The 19,605-nt window shown below is 47.7% G+C and overlaps 1 protein-coding gene and 1 non-coding gene across 3 annotated transcripts in view; both read left to right on the forward strand.

The window, feature by feature from the left end:
* LOC119437472 (uncharacterized) overlaps positions 1 to 19,605 on the forward strand; it is a 258,469-nt gene that overhangs the window by 84,653 nt on the left and 154,211 nt on the right. The window lies entirely within an intron of this gene.
* Trnas-gcu (transfer RNA serine (anticodon GCU)) lies at positions 6,109 to 6,190 on the forward strand. Its single transcript has one exon. It is a non-coding gene; the product is annotated as a tRNA-Ser (tRNA).

Genomic DNA, 19,605 nt, shown 5'->3' on the forward strand with positions numbered 1-19,605 from the left:
CATGATTTTCGAGCAGCCACCGCAAGCTAAGCAACGGGCTTGAACCGAACCAATTGCAGACGCCGGCACCACTCTCCTAACCTGGTGATCTACTTTCACTGTGCTAGCTCGGCCCCACCGAAGCCCTTTCAACTTCTGCGCGCTCCTAGCCTATTGTCAGCCAATTAGATAAGAAAAACGTGTCAAGGTACGCAACTATTCGCTTTGAAAGCAAACAAACGTCACATCTTATAAACGAGGAGAACGTTTGATTGGGCTGTTCAAACAATGCTCCGCGTCAACACCCGATTGTTGCCGTAAATTTGACGTCAGAAGATTGTAATATAATAAAAATTACATAACTTACGTTATACGGCTCCTGCTGCGTCTAATGCACGAAATAACTTAATGCCCCGCGAGGCGGGAAGGGTTTCGGTGCATTGCAGAATCACACGTGGGGGAAGAAAGGGAAGAGCGCATGCCCAAATTCCGTGAGTGGGTAATGCTGACCCTGAATATATAAGCCCATCAGTAAATACTTCAGCGAGCGACACCGCAGAAATTAATCACTTCGCGTCATAACACAAAAGTTTGTTTTCAACTCCAAAAAAGCGAGTAGGGAACCAGGTGTGAGCGACAAAGATTTGACAATGTTCACTGCGGCGCATTTTCGTGAGCAACGACATCCGTCGAAGCTGAGAGTGGTTAGCAGCACTAGAGTGTGTTCATGCATTGCGCTTCGCCGCTTCTGATTAATCGCGCAGTTTTCACTTCAACGTGTTCGTAAATGAGAGAGAGAGAGAATGATAAATGAAAGGCAGGGAGGTTAACCAGGACGGAGCCTGGTTGTCTACTCTACACTGGGGGAAGGGAAAATGGGAGGGAAAGATTAGGAGAACAATAGAAAGTACACTTTGGACATCGCCGACTTGGTAACTGTTTTTTGCTCTATCACTTAATGACGAAGCTATAGTCCCAACACCGACCCCTTTGTACCCACCACTCCAGCGCATCGGTATCGGAGTCGAACGGGCCATGCGGCTCTGTCCGCATTTCGGTCTGCTGACTGTCGATAACAGCGGCCGCCGTCGTGTCGGCGCGGCTGTGACTCTGCCGACATTACCAGTATGCAGATGATCTCGCGACGGTCGTCCTCGGTGGCACATCGTCGTAAGCAGACGATATTGTCTTCAAGCTGTAACGACATAATGCATGGCCAACTTGCCGCGCCAAAGCTTCCGCTGTGGAAGTTTCGACCGCTGTTTCGTTATTTGCTGCCCCAAGAGACATTATATCACAGAACATACGAAGGAATGGTATTCGACATAAGAGAAATGAACAATGATGTTTCGGAAAAAAGGGCAGAAATCACATTTTCAGTGGTTTCCCCGTCATTCAGGCATCGCTGGTAACGACTTCGCGTACGAGGCTACCCGGTCTACCCACGAAGGCACCCAGACACCTGCAATTTCTTTGGCGAGGAAGATGCTGTAAAGGAACGTCGGCAGCTTGCTCGCATAAAGACACAAGCTTTCTTGAAACCTCAGAGTGTCTCCAAGATTGTGTAACCTGGACCCTTTACTTTGTCGGCGAGAGCGTACTATATTCGCCCGCCACGAAGCAACATTGCCATATACCACTTAAAACTGTGACGGACATGTAATGATCGTTTACGCTTTCATCATTGAAATGAATTCTGGTTACACTCGACTCCCCCCCCCCCCCCCTTTTTTTTTTCTTTTTTTAAAATTTTGTTTGTTTACGGCGAAGCTGTTAATGGGAGTTCCTACACAGCTTCCGTGCGGCACTGATGGCTGGCGTACGATGGCGTGGTCGATAGGAAATGCATATCCAACGCAACATGTATCGGAGCTGGTCGGAGCCCCAAATTTGGCTTCGAAACGTAATGATCAATGATTATAAAATAACAGTTACCTTCCGTATACTACCCGTACCTCATGCAAATAGCAATTTACGCGCGCCTTTTTTTAACCAGTAATTCGTAATTTTTTTTTTTCTCACGTTGCGTTATACCGGCTACCCATTCGAATGCAACTTAGAATTTCTGCGGCTGCGGCGGTGAGAGCCGTGCAAGATGAGGCTGTGCTGCTGTAGCACAGCCTTCATCGTAGATTTTCTTAAAAACCGCCAGTCACGACCGCGCTTGAACGCAACAGCAACTGGTGCTGCATTCGAGCGAGGCCGTGAGCCAGCAAACAGACCCTGCGTACTTGTATTTCCCCAAGGATGTGAGAACTCGCTTATATAGAGCTTCGCGGTCTTTGATGTATCGGTTGTCAGATTGGCATACATATGTGAAGGATTTTTTCTATCTCTCCTTGGGAGAGGAGCTGAAGTTTCAGTAAAGGCTACGCTCGATCTCAAGCGCTCGAGCGGCAGACACATGCGAAACAAACTGATTGGCTCAGAACACCACTCGCCGCATTACTGATCAAAACTTGTCGCTATCACTTGGCCTGCCTCACATGAAACCGCACATTAGGTTTATGTGCCGAAGTCATGAGTGGCTTTCATCAAACGATATTTGAGGCTAATTTTTTAAATGCTATTTCGTAGACAGTGTGCCCTTATTACGTGGACAGGAAGCTACAAGCGTAGGTGCTGACGTTCGGTACATGTTTAGCCAACCCTGTGTCGAGACCCCTTCAAATATCGTCCAGGAGGTATGATATCCAGCGCCTCGCTCTTTCGGTCTTCTTAGCCGAATGCCTCCAGTATACAATGCAAAAATTTACCGGATGTGTGCACGATTATCTTCACGGATTTAAGTGGGGGCTCTTCTGTCTTGCTTATTGCGAAAATAACTGGATTTTTTCCGCCTATGTCTTACGTATCTGAACGTGCGGCTTATATATTTACAAATAAAGGAGACGAAATGAACCGCGTACGTCGGATGTACTCTCATAAAAAAAGAAAGAAAAAAAGAAAGATGAAAAAAAGATACCGGGTCTGTCTAACCTACCTCTCGAAAACTTAACGGATGCATCCATAGCCGTTTTATTTCCGTGTGATATCCAGCGGATAGTCTAATGAGATATCTTTTTCTGGCCTAATCCTCCTTTGTAGTTTGTAAAAGCCTGTGAGCTATTTCTATTTCTTATTAGACAAGGCTCCATTCTCTCGTGCCAACATATCATATACTATAGTGCTGCTACTACAACTAATAATAATAAGAATCAAAATGCTAATGAAGACTAAGGTGTGATCGGTTCGCGCGATAACTTAATGTCGAAATTTCAGTTTTGGTAAGTGCAATTGCGAGTGCAAGCGGCAATAATGCAATAATTATATAATGACCTCCTTGACAGCACTCGGCGGTACTAAAAGCGAGGGTCATTTGTGTCTGAAGTCCTAGTGACGCGACAATTATTTTAGTCAGATAGTCAGATACAAGACGAAAAAAGCATGCGGAAGGTGGACGACACCGCTGAACAGAGGCACCAAATCAGACGAAGAAAGCCATACGGGACCAGCCGTCTCGCGAAGACTCTTCAAGTTTCTTCTGAACATGCACTGCCACATAATCAATGCTTCGTTTCTCGCATTCGTAAACGGTAATCGGATTTCAACGATCGGAATTCCACCGCAATCGAAATTCCACCGCAAGCACAGAATACAAGCCTAGCATCTGCACGCTATGGACGAACATGCTTGGTAGCCGTATACTGTTCGCAGGAGTGCTGTCGCGCCGCCGGGCACCGTGTTCTCTGCAGGCAGCTGATCTTATTGATTCGACAAAACTAAAAAAATTCCAGCATTTTCATAGAGAATATGTCGGTGCCTTATATGTGACTGGGTCGAGTGGACATCCCGCTGGTTGATAACAAAGAAACCTCACCGGCAGCTGGCATTAAGTGGGACTTTATCATAAGCGAGGACAGACAATCGGGTGTAGCTATTACGTATGAATATGTCACAAAATAAAGATGCTTTATAGGCGATTTCGCAAGCGGCAAAATTATGCTTCGGTTACGTTTGGCCTTGTCCTATAGGGCGCTAACATGACACTATGAGAAGATGCTGCGCCTAACAACGCGGTGCTTTCTGTCAAGACCGCCAAAAGACAAGAGCCTATATTTTGCCCGACACAACGCGTATACGCGGCGGGGAGATGGCGAAACTGACTACATAGTTGCATGCCCGGTTACCAGCGATAGATTACGTGTTGACGACCGATGATCGGCATTTTCATGTTTGTTCTTTTTTTCTTTTCTTTTTTCGCCGCAAAGAACAGATTATGCATGTGAGTGGTGCCCGACGTAGGAGACCACAATAATGGGACTGCAACAAAACGGGGTTGATGGCTAAAGGGGCAACAACCTGCAATCACTTGAAGACTACGGGGCAAACTCTGTGAGCAGCGGATTGTTCTGCATGCTATGCAATCGACAGCTGTGACTCGCAAGTTGGGGCGGGAAGGAGCAGAACCGGAACTACGCACTTGAAGGAATGGCGCAGAGTCTTACATCCAGATTAATGCGTAAGATGCAAGAACTTTCTTTCACGGTGATAGCTGTTAGGGGCTCACTCCCGTAGTCGTTAAGATGTCCGGCGGCATCACTGGAATCCTCAGACTGTGTACCAGCATTTTACGAAGGAAAAAAATTATGTAGACCTGTATGAAGCCGGGCTTTATGTGAGAAGTTAATTAGATGTAATTAAACTACCTGCGATGCGTACATCGTCCTTTTTGTCATCCTACGCAACGTGTAACTTTATGCGATGTTTACCTTTATATACCGGGCATGTCACAACTTCGTCATCCAATGGTTATACTAATGGCTGCACCGTTTATGAGCCATGTCGAAATGCAAACTGGAGTTGATGCGAATGCACGCAGCTACGTCACGAGGGCGAAGGCAATGCTCGATATTTGTCGAGGGGAAGGACGGGGAAGAGAGGTGCACGACAGTGTGAAATGGTTTCGCGAAATAGCTGCAAGGTTGACTATTGTTCGCCCGATCAATTCTATCGTCAGTGGCGAAATGCAAACTGCCTTGCGCGCGTGTGCTTTCGCGCGCACTTTCTCTCTCGCCCACGCCATGTGACGCACGTGCCAATCGTCGGAAAGAGCTATCTGGCATTGGCACGAGAAGAGTAGGCGTGCGACTGTGACATGATTGACTGAAAAAGAAGATTGTTTAAAATTAAATGTGGGGCATTTACGCACCAAAAGCACGATATGATTATGAGGTTTCACCACCTGGGGTTCTTTAACATGCAGCTAATTCTAAGTACACGAGCGTTTTGCGTCCGGGAAGGTTCTTTGAGAAAGCGTCGCTTTAAAGAAGTCGCGGTGCCAGGCGACGTTACGATCTCCCGACATACTGTCAGAAGATTCTGCCTCTATGCCTCTTTAGGTTTTTTTTAAGTGCGACGCACCTTATGCACTCGGGCTGTCGGCGTCTCCTGTCCGTCGTCCTCACGGTAAAGCAAGCAGCTCGTGCTCGCGCTCGGCACGCGCTCGTGCCACACCTCCCGCGTTCGTCGTCGTCGTCTTCCACAGCTGGCGGCGTTGCCGCTCATCATTCAGCGTAGAATTTCACTTCTCTTCTGTCGTCGTAATGGGGAGGCCGCGTTTACAGGGTTATTAGCCATTGCCTAAGGCAGTATGAACCCATTAGCGGTGCATCACTGCATGCTTCGCACCTCCCCAGGTTTCACGTTAGTTGAGCTGCATTTCGCTCAATGGGTCATTTGACACTTACGCATAAAATTTTTCTAAATTAACTTCCTCCAACGCGCAATTGTCGTGACTTGTAAGACACACGATAGTGTGCCGACTGAACCGGCGCGCATGGGGTGTGGCATAGTAGTCCTCGCTTTGGTTGAGCCTTTTGTCGAACAGAAGAGACAAGTTAAAAGCAGCGACACTACATATAAACGAGGTACAGCTGCTACGAAAGAACAAGGAGAATGTCGTAATAACTCGGCGGTGAATTGCGTCGAGGCCTACGGCAGCGTGTCGGTAGGGCATAGCACGCCTGCTGCTGCTTCCGCGAGGTTGGAGAGCTGCCATTTCCCGCATTTTGCAACCTTATCGGATACCGTTCCAGTGGGACTGATTTCCAGGTTGTCGAGCGCTTCGCGAAGTCTGGCTGTGGGTCGGACGAGGTGGCCGAGTGGTTAAGGCGTTGGACTGCTAATCCAATGGGCTCTGCCCGCGTGGGTTCGAATCCCATCCTCGTCGCAATAATGTGTGTGCATTTCTTTTTTTTTTTCAATTAGCATTCATTGCTTACTTCAGACGTTCTGAGCCTATCTATCTATCTATCTATCTATCTATCCTCTAACGCCGACCCCATGGCCCAAGTTGTCTACCAGCTTGGGAGATTAGGTACGTGCTCGTGGTCGTGATGCCGTCGTGGTCGTTTCAATATCCTCATTGCAGGTTCGTCATCTGACTCTCGTGATGCTGTCGTAGTCACGCCTTCTACGCCGACTCAGTGGCATAAGAAGTCTCAATTGCTTGGGCCACTACGTATGTGCTCGTGGTAGTGATGCCGTTGTGATGCTGAATCGTCGTCATTACAGCTTTGTCTTCCGACTCTTAGTGTGATGCCATCGCCGTCACTCGATCGCCGTTATACACTCGTCACGCAATGGTTGCCATACCATCGTAGTGTTGCCGTCGGGGTCGTTCCATCGTATTCAGTCCACCTTGTCATCGGACCACAGTATCGTTTCAGACCACAATTGCTACAAAAATTCTACGAAGTGCATCTTTTCAGGTTCCTATTTTCCAACCGCTATCCAAATTGATACAAAATTCAAGTTATGACGCAGTTATGGCTTTTTTTCTCTTCCCAGAATTGCGATTGCTACTAGGACACGAACACGTAACACAAGAACGTTTCTCTTGACTTGCGTCAGGAATGCCTTTCAAGTATACGTTTGAAGACGAATCATAACTAAGTTAAATCGAGGGTGGGCTAGTCGGTAATACATGGTAAAAAACGACGTACAGCGCGAAACTACAAGGACTGTTAGAGACGAAGTAAGCGCAGCGTTTGTTGTCTCTATCAGTCCTTGTCCTTTCGCGCTGTACGTCGTTTTTTACCATAAGTTAAATCGTCCTCTGTAAACAGTGGTCAGTAGAAAAATGTTGAACTTATAACAGTAACAAGAAGTTTTTATAAAAAAACAAGGGAGGGGGGGGGGGGACAGAAGAAGCCCTTCGCCCCATGTGAAATCAAGCTGGTTTAATCAGTGGGCGCTATAGCCATGCATACAGAATATCCGTCTACCTACTCACCTAAATTCCGCTACCACGTGATCGACATCTGTATACGCACCTCGTTCTCTTATCGTCATTTATCGGTCCTTTTACCTGCAGTTCAGAGTAGTAGGCCAGAGCAAGCTATAGCTCAGGTTGACCTCTTTGCTTTTCTGTAAATTTCTCTCTCTCTCACTCACGTAAATTTTGCGGCCTTTGCTAGAGCATGATACTTTGACCAGCTCGTCAGACCAGTGCGCTTCTCTTACTTATACCAAACGTACGAGCGCGCAATCTCGCGATTATTCGCAGATGAAAATTTAAGAAATCGTAAAGTGTTCGTGACAAGTAAAAAAAAAATGTTGGAAACTGACCATTCATTAGGTTTAGGAGAGCTCCTTGCATACGAATTTGATACTTGTGAAGACGGAAAGACAACTATGCCAGAAGTTCAGACTGAAAAAAGGGAACAACAACAAAAAAAAATATGGCAAAGGCATGACTCGGGCATTACCATACTGAGTTCAAGGCCGGTCTCGCTGGGTGGCATATGCGAGTTGCACACTGACCGACTAATCTGGCGGCATGCTTTCCGCGAGCGTCCCATGTGCTGGGACATCCCGCTGCGTCACGCGACAGGTCATTTAGAAGCGCCCCGTGTCAGGTTTAGGTGGCTGCCGAACTCATTGAACGGCGGGTGAAATTTATACCGCGACGTCGCCGTAAGGTGGCCGCTGGTGTGCCTTTCCAGGCTGTGTGTAAACAGCTCAGCGTGAAACCAGTGCAAGTCTCGTCAAGGACACACAGATATGCATGTATGGGTATTGGCTATCGAGAGGGTGGTCGAGAACGACCTGGTTCAGCACACCGGCTCACGAGATGCGGTCACACGCCGCACGCGCATGCGCATGCGTTCAGCAATGGTCCGCGACTGGAATGCATACAGGGTGGCTTGACGACCTCAGGTATCGACGTCATCGACTAGACGCTTCGGCTTCTTCGCGTGCCCCCTTTCAGTGCACGCAGGAAACAAACCGCGAAAGCACTGATCGTTAATCCTCGGAATGTTTACGCCAACTGCCATTGGCAACGCCATCCACGGTGAGGTGGAACTGAAGTGTTTTCTTCAAAGACGTGCTAGTACGCCCATAAATCCATTCTCAGCGGTCGTTTAGTACACTATCACGTACTTTGCTTTTCTTATGCCAAGCGCAGGCCAGGCGCCCTGAGAACATTGCCCACATGCTTTGCTCGCGATTGCATACATTGACAACGCATGCTCTGACTACCCGTGGCACATTTTTTTTTTTTTTTGAACGGGCGCTGGCGAGAGCCCGTTCTTTCTTTAATTATGCTTCTCGAGAAGTCTTGTGTAGTCAGTCGGCTCTGCGTTCGCAGCTAGTATCACGAGCCTATATATTAGGTCTTTCATCTCGGACCACAACGAAGGCATATCGAAGGCATGGAATATCACAGCGTCATTTCCTTCTGGTGAATTATAGCGCAAAAGTAGGTAGGTAGGTTGGTGAGTATAGGTAATGCGCTTTTATTTTTTAGGAATGCCGGTGGGAAGCATGTGGCCGTGGAGGGGGGAGGAAGGGCCTGGTCAACAGGCAGCGTATAGAAAGTTGGCCAACGTGGTGGTCTTGTTGCTATATAGTTAGAGTAAGGGAAAAAAATTTTTAAACAGGATGCCCAATCTGTGGCTACGGTCCCGTCAAAGATAAGAAACTTCTCCAGGTAGCTCCAGCACAAAGACTGAGGCCGTGAACGATCTAGTTTGTCGTGTTGCCGTCAGGTCCTATTCTTCGTTCGAGAAACGCCGATGAAGAGAGTTCTGTTTTTATTTCTTCTACACGAGGGAAATGGTACCGGATACACAACATAAACGTGACGCGAGTGCTTGAACATCTCCGTTTTTTTTTATCCGCTTTGTCCGAGGATATCTGGTCTGTGTAAAGGATAACATGCAACAGAAACTAGCCCAGTATTCTATTGCTGTTTTGAAAATGGTGTGTCACGTGAACTTTTATATATTTTCTGAAGTATTCTTTTCCAAGGCTCAATCAGATTACAGTGTATGATAGAAGAGGACGGTTCATGAAAGTCACGGAAGTGGCGTCAGGAAGGCTCAACAAGCAGCCGAGTTGCCAAGCGCATGATTTCATACATCGAAGGAAGTTATAACGAAGATTCCTACTGCGTTACTATTCTTGACGGAATCTAGGTTTCAAGGCTGAGACCTGTTACTTTCGGAACGTTAAGCAGAATTCGCAGAGCGTACTCAGTGGATACTTCTTAAGTATTAATAAATGTGTTACCTTTTCGGGCCCCTGTTCCTGAGATGTGAAGGCTGCTCGCCAAAATTTTCCGCATTCAATTTACAACAGCAAAACTAGGAAAGTAGGCAGGGGTAAATTAGCAATGAGTACACAGCTCTTGTCCCTTGTGCTAGTTACGTCTTTCTTTTATTGGACCTGTAAGCTTCCTGGCGAGAATTGCGTTATCTCGGCGCTCATCTTTATCTACCGTTTATCGGGGAAAAAGAAAACTCAGTCACATGAGTCGTGACTCATGTGAGGCACGTGACAGGAGAGCACAATTTACGTTGCATTGCAACACGTGCTTCACAAATACTTCTCATATAGCATGCAAGCTTACTGTAAGAGAGACAGGTAATAAAACGACTATCAAGTGAGCACCAGGCTATGCTGGAAGCCCCGGCAACGAGCGGGCGCATGGGCTTGCCACCGACACACGACTCAATCACCGCTCCCAACTCACAGACTCACCCCCGGACGTTCAACACCAAGGCCCAGAAACGGAACGGTGCTGCCTCCAGAGATAGAGAGAGAAACGAACAGGGAAAGGTATGGTGGTTAACCAAGAACGTGCCCGGTTGGCTACCCTACACTTGGGGAGGGGAAAAGGCGGGAGTATAGATAAGAAGAGAACAAAAATAATAAAGAGTCAGTCATTTTAAACACATTCGCAGAAGAATGTCCTCTGTCACAAGCCCTCGTACAGTCCAGTAGCCTTCAAAAACTACAGAAGGGCTTTTGTGACCTTTTGCATCGAAGAATGCATAGGCCATTGTCCCAGGATCCTTTCCATCGAGAGCGCTCTATTATCTAACACGCTGCGTCTAGCTTGTAGAGCGCATCGTTGAGCGTCAAAGGATGGGCAGTGACACAGAAGGCGCTCTAGTGTCATCGCACCCGCACATATTGCACGCCGCACTGTTGGCCATTCCTATTAGGAAATGTATAGGCATTTGTAACCTCATGCAAAACGCCGCAGAGAACACCTCCTGGCTGCGATCCCTGATTCAGACGACCGTCTTCCCAGAGGACTATCTCGAGGAGCACAAGTTCTTCAAACCATATACAAAGCGGAACATACCATGACTGACGATATCGCCACCTTGCGGAAGTGGGGACTACAATGCAATGACACGGACCGCGAGCAATCAACTCCGCATGCAGAATGGGGGAAACTCCAAGCGTGGCGTCACTTCATGTGGGGAACGCGCAAGACTGAGAGAATGCCGGCGCCTAGGGCAGTGACGTCCTTCGAGGACTAGGCCGGGCCACGGGCTAACTTTAGATAGAAATTTGTACTTAGCTCGACTTCTCCTGATCCATTTCCCAGAAGTAGGCGTCGAGCCATCATTTAAATGCATGATTCTCTGTCCGTCTCTCTCATTCTGTTTTAGAAGCCGCAATGTACGGTCTGAAAAGCTGTGCCAGTTTCCATATTCAGCGTTGGTCCATGCTCTCAGCTCGGTCTGCTGATCATTAGTGGTGCCTCGAACGAAGCATGCGGCGAAACTAGTAACGCCAGGCAGCTGCGTTTGTCACATCTGCGGCTTCGCATTACAAGACTAAGCTTAGGCGATGTGCTTGCAAACAATTGCGGCCAATATTATTAATTAACGTTAATGGTGCAGACTTCTAAGGAAGTGCGATGCGTAGCAAACACAAGTGCGTCAGTGGTTGTGCCCTTCAAGGCAACTTCTAAAATGACGGGTTCGCGGTTGTCTTTCGGTCAGTGTGACTGGCTGTGATTTATTTCCAATATGCGCGTCCAATTCCGGCTACTCGAAGCAGCGTTCCGAATTCAAGGTATACGCATAACACAGGTCTCCCTTGGAGCTTTGTACAGCCTTCACTGATTAAACTTAGTGTATTAAAAATAACTAGGTCAGATCATAGCACCGCTAACTCTCTAACTCTCTAAGAACTCTCTAAGAACGCGGTACCAGCCGCGCGCACATGTATCGCGGGCAACCTATTGACACTCTCATTTATGAAAGTGACTTTTCTATTGGCCGCGAGATCTTTGAGTGGCGCCCTCTCGCGTGTGACGTCAACGACCGCGCCGCGCGCGCGCTCGCGACGTGAAGGTAACTTGAAGCTGTCGGCCATCCTGCTCTTCGCGAGTTTTTGAAAAGATAGTCTGCAGGTTTTTCGTCCGGTATGTACGGAATGTTCCAGGGCACTATTCCCTGCGAAATCAAGCCGAGTAGTCGTCACCACGCTGAGTCTGGATGGCTCCTGGCGTCGTCTGCTAGTCATCAGTGTGGTGTACGGCGTTGGCTTCTCGCGATTGCTGTTCCGTTTTCATGGCGCACTCATAATGATTTGTCGGCTCTTTTTTTTTGACAATGAACTGCGGGATTTTGCCTTCAGCTACGGTGCCTGCGCTGTAATAGTGTGCCTATTCAGCGCATGGTGCGTGTTAGGTCGCCCACCCCGTTAGCCACAGACATTCCGATTTTGTTGCTGCCCAACGCGCCAAGCATATCACGAAAGAAGTTTGACGCCATTCTCAAGAAACTAGGTGGTGACTGCGGTACGTTAATGCACGCGCTGCTTTAGCGGCATTGCAGCAAAATGCGGTCTCGAACGTCTGATACAAGGGCGGACAAAATTAGTGGGTAAAGCAAAGTTACGTAGTCTTGTACTGCAGTACTGACTTTCCCATAATTTCTTATTAAAATTGATTACTTCCACCGTGACACAGCTGGCCCGTGCATGCTATAGTCGTCTCAGCGCAGCCCATTGCTTCCTTGCTCTTACCGTGGATAGCGTGCACATTCCCCGAGCTAGATTCATCCAGCGATGATAATTAATGCTATCGCGTAACAAAACCAGGCGAAACCTTTTCTTAGATCACCATTTCCAATATATTTTCTTCTGTAAGCGGGTCATTCCTATTCGAAAATAAAACAAGAAAATTTATAAGTTTAGGTTTGTTGGTAACTATACCGAATAAGTTTCTGGACCTCTAAACACACAAAGAAAAAGAAGGAGGGGGGAGGCAGACGTACACAGGCGAAATGTTTACAAGCATTTCTTAATTTTTTAACATAATAGTTATATTATGACGCTGATAAAATAATGTTTTCCGAGTGGTTTCTGGTAGTCGGAAAGTGCATTGAGCAGAAATAGTACTATGCTAACCTAAACAAATACATTTTTTCTGCATTAAAAGATGGTAATGAGATTTATTTGCAAGAATCGCGAACCCGATTGTACGCGCTATCGTACAATCAGGAACCTACGATAGCGCGTGGTGCCCCACTAATGTTCAAGGTGAACTGATTCTCAGTAAAATAACGAGACTTTTGTTGTCAGGACAAGTTTTACATTTGCAACCCCAAGTTACTGGAATTACGAGCGAAATGTGAAATTCGCATTCAACTACAATGCCGCTTTGTCAAGGCAAAATTTGGTGCGTGAGCCCTGCGATCGTGCTTCATTTCCAAAGCTGCGTAGACTCTCATTTACTGGCTCGGCGCGATGTTTTATGGCTTAGTCACGAGATCGTGTCCCTGCCTGCGAGATATGGGGTCATATGAAAAATAAAAAGACATATGCAAAAAATAAATTTCGATATTTTACGCGCCAAGCCCACCACATGATTATCAGGCACGTAGTGTAGGAGTCGAGGTTACTTTTGACCACCTGGGGTTCTTTACCCGTGCTCTTAAATCTAAGTACACAAGAGCGTGTTTGCAATTCGCCCCCATTTCAAATGCGGCCGCCACGGAAGAGGTCGAATCAGCGACCTCGAGCTAAGCAGCGCAACAGCCGGAGCCACTGAGCGATCACGTCGGGCCGTTCGTTATACGGAAGATACATTTAACATACAAGGTTGGTTGTCCTCATAGTGCCAGGCAAATATAAACCTACCTCTAGAAATGAAAAATACAGATGGTAATTGGGGAGCGCCGTGCTACGCCAGCACACACTCACAGCGCGAGCAAATGCATGAAAATGAAGCTATTCAATCCGGAGAGTATCAGGCGACAAAGGCGAGTCCTCCCTCTGACGTCACGATAGCGCCGTTCGCAGCGCCGTCATCAATAGCGCACGAGGCCAATACCTGGTATATCTTACAAAGTTGGGATTTCGGGCACACTGTGACGCGCTCGTGTACGCTCAACACACCTCGAGTTTTCTGTTAGATATCTCCAAAGGGGGTCAAGTCCGCGCCTATAGTGCTATAAAGGAAATAGTCACCGGTGGTGTGATCGAACTTACGTCTTCCAGTAAAGCAGCCCAATGCTCTCACCATTGGGTCTCGCTCGTACGCATGCCTCTCTCGTGCTAAAGTCACTCTTTGCAGTGTATTGCGCGTGCGTCACACCTTAGTTTCTCGCATTCTTCCCTCTTGACAGCTAGCGCTTTAAGACGCTGTGTTCGACTGCACTGCCTTCGGTACTGGCCCATATTTTGTCTTCGATACCTCCAATGTGGGTGGAGTTCGCGGACAGTGCTATCACATTAAGTACAGTGTACACGATGAGAGAAGGAAGAGCGCGTAGGCGTTCAACTTTCTGCCCTTTTTCGCCTTGTTCTATACAGGATGTACCAGTTTCGTTAGACATCCTTAGAGCACTTTCAGCTCATACGAAGGCAGGGGACGCACTCTGCGACGATCTCCACGGCGATACTGTCGCCTTCGCGTGAAGTATTGCTCAACCGGCCAATCATCTCATCCGATTTTGCTCAACCAGCCAATCAGCGCGCGCCTGACGGCGATACTGTCACCGAAAGTTATCGGCCCAGAATACGACTCCAGAAAACCTGCCGTGAATGCGTACCAGAATCATTCGGAATCTTTTCATATTTCACCCAGACGGAAACCTTCACTGCGAAAACGTTCCCATATCCATATGTTAATCTTAAACCTTGCGTTACGACCCCCGAACGCGTTGCTTGCTGTACGCAGACTCGCATAAACTTGCCCTAACGTTACCGATATACCGAATGGCGTGCGCTGCGCAAATTCTCCTGGTCAATATCGGCGTGCTTGTTTGGCGGGTCGGCGCGGCAGCTCGTCAGCTGAAATAGAGCGCGCGAAAATTGTGGCGACAACGACCGCGTTCTCTGTTGTACGCCGGTCGACCGAATCCCCGCTCAGTTCGCGAGCCGCGTGCCGGAGCGATCGGTGTGCATGTCAATCCCCCTCGGTCACCGCATTTTTTCTTACGTTTAGTATTTTTAGCGTTGGCCTTCAACAAAAGACCGAGTAGGCCATGCAGATATCCTGATGCTCATCACAGATGAATGACCGAATGCAACAAACTAGCAGCTTGGTGAGTATGCGCCCTTGCTTTGTTGTTGTTGCTCTTTAGTTACTTTTATATGAAGTTATGAACATAAAAAAATTAAATATGTACCGGGGTTTTACGTGCCAAAGACACGATATGATTATGAGGCACGCCGTAGTGGGGGGCTGCCGATAAATTTCGACCACCTGGGGTTCTTTCCATGCGCCCAATGCACAGTACACGGCGGTGTTTTTTGTATTTCGCGATCATCGAAATGCGGCCGCCATGCACGGCAGTTACGAACTTCGATGGAAGGCCATTTCATAACCACGCCTGAGAAGAGAAATGTGGGACGTAACACGGAAATATAGAGATCAGGATAGAAGTCTTTGATGCTGGACCTAAACAACTATCAAGTGCTAAATTGCTGAAAATAACCTGCATGTTTATGGTATTCAGTAAAAAAAAAAAAAAAAGCACAATAATGAACATCCCAGTACACGTCGGCTCACGATGACGCTGAGGCCATGTATATCTTTAGCTGGAGTGTATTTATTCTGAAATAAATGTAAGCCATCCTAAATAGGGGCGGAATTTCGTCCACAACAGCCTCGGGCCGTCATCGGCTTTTCCTACATGTAGGCTACCTCAAGCGCATCGATCGGGCCCTATAGAGACGACCAGGTTCATGTCGCCCTCTGTCCACCGTTTAAAACTCTGTTTAAATTGATATAAGCATCGCTTTCTAGCAGACCGCCCTAGTGCGTTTCTGCTTCTCCATTCTCTGGTCAGTCTTTTTATCGGCCTTCCCGACTTGTTTTCAGCCTTTCTTTCTGTTTTTTAAATCAAATTTGTCCCGCCGTATTAACGTCGAGCGCGAGCGCATGTGTGTGTGTGCGTGTGTGTGTGTGTGTGTGTGTGTGTGTGCGTTCGTGCGTGCGTGTATGTGTGTGTGTGTTAGAGAGGGAGAGAAAGCGAACACCCACCCGCCCGATACAGGCTTTCGATCGCTTCGAGTGTTCGGTGTTCGTAAATCATCAGCCGCGTAAAGCAGCGGAGGCGAGTTGATTAGACCGCGGTATATGTGTGCTGCACGCGGAACAACAGAAGTGCTGATCCAATCAACCTGTCTCCTACGTGCTGAGCAAAGGGAAGAATAGCGTGATCCAGTATGATCCAAACTTATGAAGCAAGGGAAAAGCCACGACGGCGTGCTGCGGTATACGTACGTATTTCAGCGAACACTTTCAAAATTTATTTAAGGTTGCTTGTGGCATATTGCCCAATTCTAGTTAATGAGCTTGTCTACTCGAAGAGGCGGACATTACTTGCACAAAAATTGAAATGCATAATCGACTAATCAACAAACATTCACTAATTAGGTTTTTAACTAATTACCTGATGGCCCATATTGCAATTTACAAATCCCAACCTCGTCGCCACTGTTACATCGTAGGTCGGACAGTGCGCATGACGCAGGCGAGGCACACACAAGCTGACAAGCTGGAAGAATGGGCGTTTATTTGCAGTGCATGTCGAAATATAAAGACAGGTTAAGGAATGAGGGGAAGGGCAACAAAGTAAGAAAACTTAAGATAGGCACCTAGAATGGCACGTGTAGCTGTCGGCTTCATCTGAGAAATGATAAGAACACTGCAGTTATAACAATTATGAATTTCAATTTCTTGTGCAAGTAATGTCCGCCTCTTCGCGTAGACCAGCTCATGAGCTAGAATTAGGCTATCTGCCACAGGCAACCTTTAAGAATTTTTGAAAGTGTTCGCTGAAACACCCTGTATATATGCCAATGCGCGAACCAGAGGGTTTAAAGCACAATGTAATCGAAATTGCCACTGTGAGAGAAAGTGGTGAGTATACAGTTAGTAGTTCCATTGGATATTATTGCACTGGAATTTCGATACCGTTAAGTGTGGCAAAATTGTGACAGGCTACGTTAACGATTACGAGCTTACGTTTTACGCGTCTCGTCAATGAATTATGAGTCCTCATTCACAATCTATATTCTGCAGCTCAAGTTAACAGAAGTAGCATGAATACTCTCTCTCTCTCTCTCTCTCTCTCTCTCTATATATATATATATATATATATATATATATATATGTGTGTGTGTGTGTGTGTGTGTGTGTGTGAACAAGAAGAAAGGGAACTGAGGGGCCGGATTTTTTATTACTCATATCATAAGAAGCCAACAACCAGTGACACCAAAGACAACATAGGGGAAATTATTTGTACTTACTAATTGAATTAAAGAAGTGATAAATTAATGAAAAGGAAAATGGACGAAAAAACAACCGGCCGCAGGTGGGGAACGAGCCCACGTCTTCGCATTACGCGTGCGATGCTCTTACCATTGAGCTACCGCGGAGCCGTTTTCCCATCCACATTATGGGGTATTTATGCTTTACCACTAGAATAACCCTGGGAGTGTCAGCCAGCACCATCAATCACAAACCTAGGCGGCGGATGTGGAACATCCTTTCTGCCGCAGGCGTCACGAATTTTGGGTGATGGCAACTGGTCAATAAACCCACATATGCTACCTGAAAGCATCAATGTTGCCAGATTCGAGCCCTCGTTATGTAATGAAAGAGAAGAAAGGGAATCGAGGGGCCCGATTTTTTATTAATCATATCACAAGAAGCCAACAAACAGTGAGACCAAGGACAACATAGGGGTAATGTTGTCCTCGTCGCCGGCGGTCTTTCCGAGTTCATGACATTGAATAGTGAACGGTGCGCTGGCCACTTTGTTTCAAGTGCAAAATCATCCGTATAGCGAAACACAGCTGGCATTTACGTTGTTGATCGTATAAGGCCGTGAGCCACAGCACTCGTACCATAGGCGGTTCCTCAACTCAATGGTGAGATAGGTGAGCAGCTTCATGCTTTTTTTTTTTTTTTTCAGGCACCTGAGATGCGTTTCGGTGGTCGATGCAGGTCACACAGCCGATTCAAGTACCGCCTTTTCCCACACATCATATTTACTGTCATGCGTCACTCTCCTCCGGCGGTATTTCTGTTAAAAAAAGGGGGGGGGGGGGGGACTCCTTTCGGTTTAGTTGCCACATTTGTCGTAATCTCTTGAGTTTGCCTTTCCTGCTGGTTGGTTGGCTGGTTTACTTGAGGAAGGTCGCAAACAAGCGCGTGCGAAAAGAGAATCACGTATTCGTGTGCTGCTATGTATATTTCTATCATCTCCGGCTCGGACACGCGTAGTGTACAATGCTATAACGCTCGATAGCGGCAACTAATCCGGCGCGGCGTTGGGTCAGCTCTTCCTTGGCCTCAGATTTACTCCGGGCGCTTTTCACGGGGCTGTAGCGTCGAGGAGGATAACGGAAATAACGTGCAGGCTTTGGTTGGAGCCGAAGGTGGCGCGAAAAGGAGCCGTGTTGCCGCGTCGCATTTTTTTTTTTTTTTTTTTTTTTTTTTTTTGCGGTCAGCCGCTGCAGAGCTGCACCCATCTGCCATGCAGAACCTGCCAGGTAAGGAAGTGTGGTATATACATGATGCATGGCTATAGAGATGCCGAATAAGACCTTACGAGGCGCTCGCAACTCAAGCTCGCCTTCGCTTTGGGCAAAACGGTCGCCTAACAACTTGGACAGCTGCGCGAGGAGGTCGAAGAGTCGCCGCGTTCGGGGTCGCGGCCCAACGCGGCGGAGGGGGGCGGGGGGGACTCCTGGAGGCGCGAGAAACGGCATCCGCCGTAAGCGCGCCGGCTCGTGCCTTTTTAATGCCCCCCTTTCATGCCAGTGACACGCGAGTTTGCCCGTCTCAACGGAACGCCATTTTGTTTTTCTTTCGCCTTGTCCTCCTGCTTTAGTATGCGGGATATTTTGTTTCTTTATGCAATGATTGAACACGTATACATCGGTCGGCGCAGCTGAAGCTTCGAGAGACGGGGGAAGTGTTCCGGCATAGAGAAGGATAAACGCGATGGACCATGGGACATCGGTGGCGCACGCGTATTCAGTAAAGAAAAAAAAAAAAGGAAACGAAACGAGAGAGCGGTGCAGGAAGGGGAATCTCGTAGTGTGCATTTGGTTGAAATGTGGCAAGCCGAACTGCTTTGGTTTTGAAAGGGCTGCATAGATTCGGTGGGCGAAAGAGACGGCGAGTCCCGTAAGTACACGGCGAAGAAGCGGGTGGCAGGCGGAATATCCCGCTCTCGTTGCCCTCTGTGGACCCCGTTTCCGCGTTTCGTAAGAAGATCACCGATGACCGTAAAGAGAGAGAGAAGCGACGAAGAGGAGTGAGAGAGAAAAGAAAAAGAAAGCGAAGAGATCGTGCCCAAGTAGACGAGAGACGCGTGGACATAAAAGACGCGGAAAAGAGAGTTTTCCGTTCGGTTTCTCTATTTTTAGATTTCCCTGAAGTGGAGAAGGTCGCGCGCAGGTCTCCTCTCGAGAAGGGGAGTGCGTTGCGCGTATGTCTTTACCGGCTAGGAATTCTGAATACGCTCGAAGCGGCCTTGGTCCCGGGCCAAGATTAAATGCCAAGTTGCGGAGAAAAAAAAAATTCCGAAAAAAAAGAAGGAAAGAAAAAAAAAAGAAACGGAAAACGGCGAGCGACGGGTGAAATGCGGAAGGTCGTTTCAGCGCAGAAGACGGTGTTGGTTGTTTTGAAGGCGATCCCGAGCGCCGGGTCAACGACTGCCGAGCCCCCGAGCTTCGCGGAGGAGGAACGGACTTCACGATGGCCTCCGAGCAAGGGTGTCAAATGGTGTCAAAAACCTTCTCGTTGGCACGGAACATCAAAACGTGACCTGCTCTCCTGAAGGCTGGGACCGCCGCCTCTTCACACAC

This window comes from Dermacentor silvarum, chromosome 1 (genome assembly GCF_013339745.2).
Source record: "Dermacentor silvarum isolate Dsil-2018 chromosome 1, BIME_Dsil_1.4, whole genome shotgun sequence".
NCBI classification, from domain to species: Eukaryota; Metazoa; Arthropoda; class Arachnida; order Ixodida; family Ixodidae; genus Dermacentor; species Dermacentor silvarum.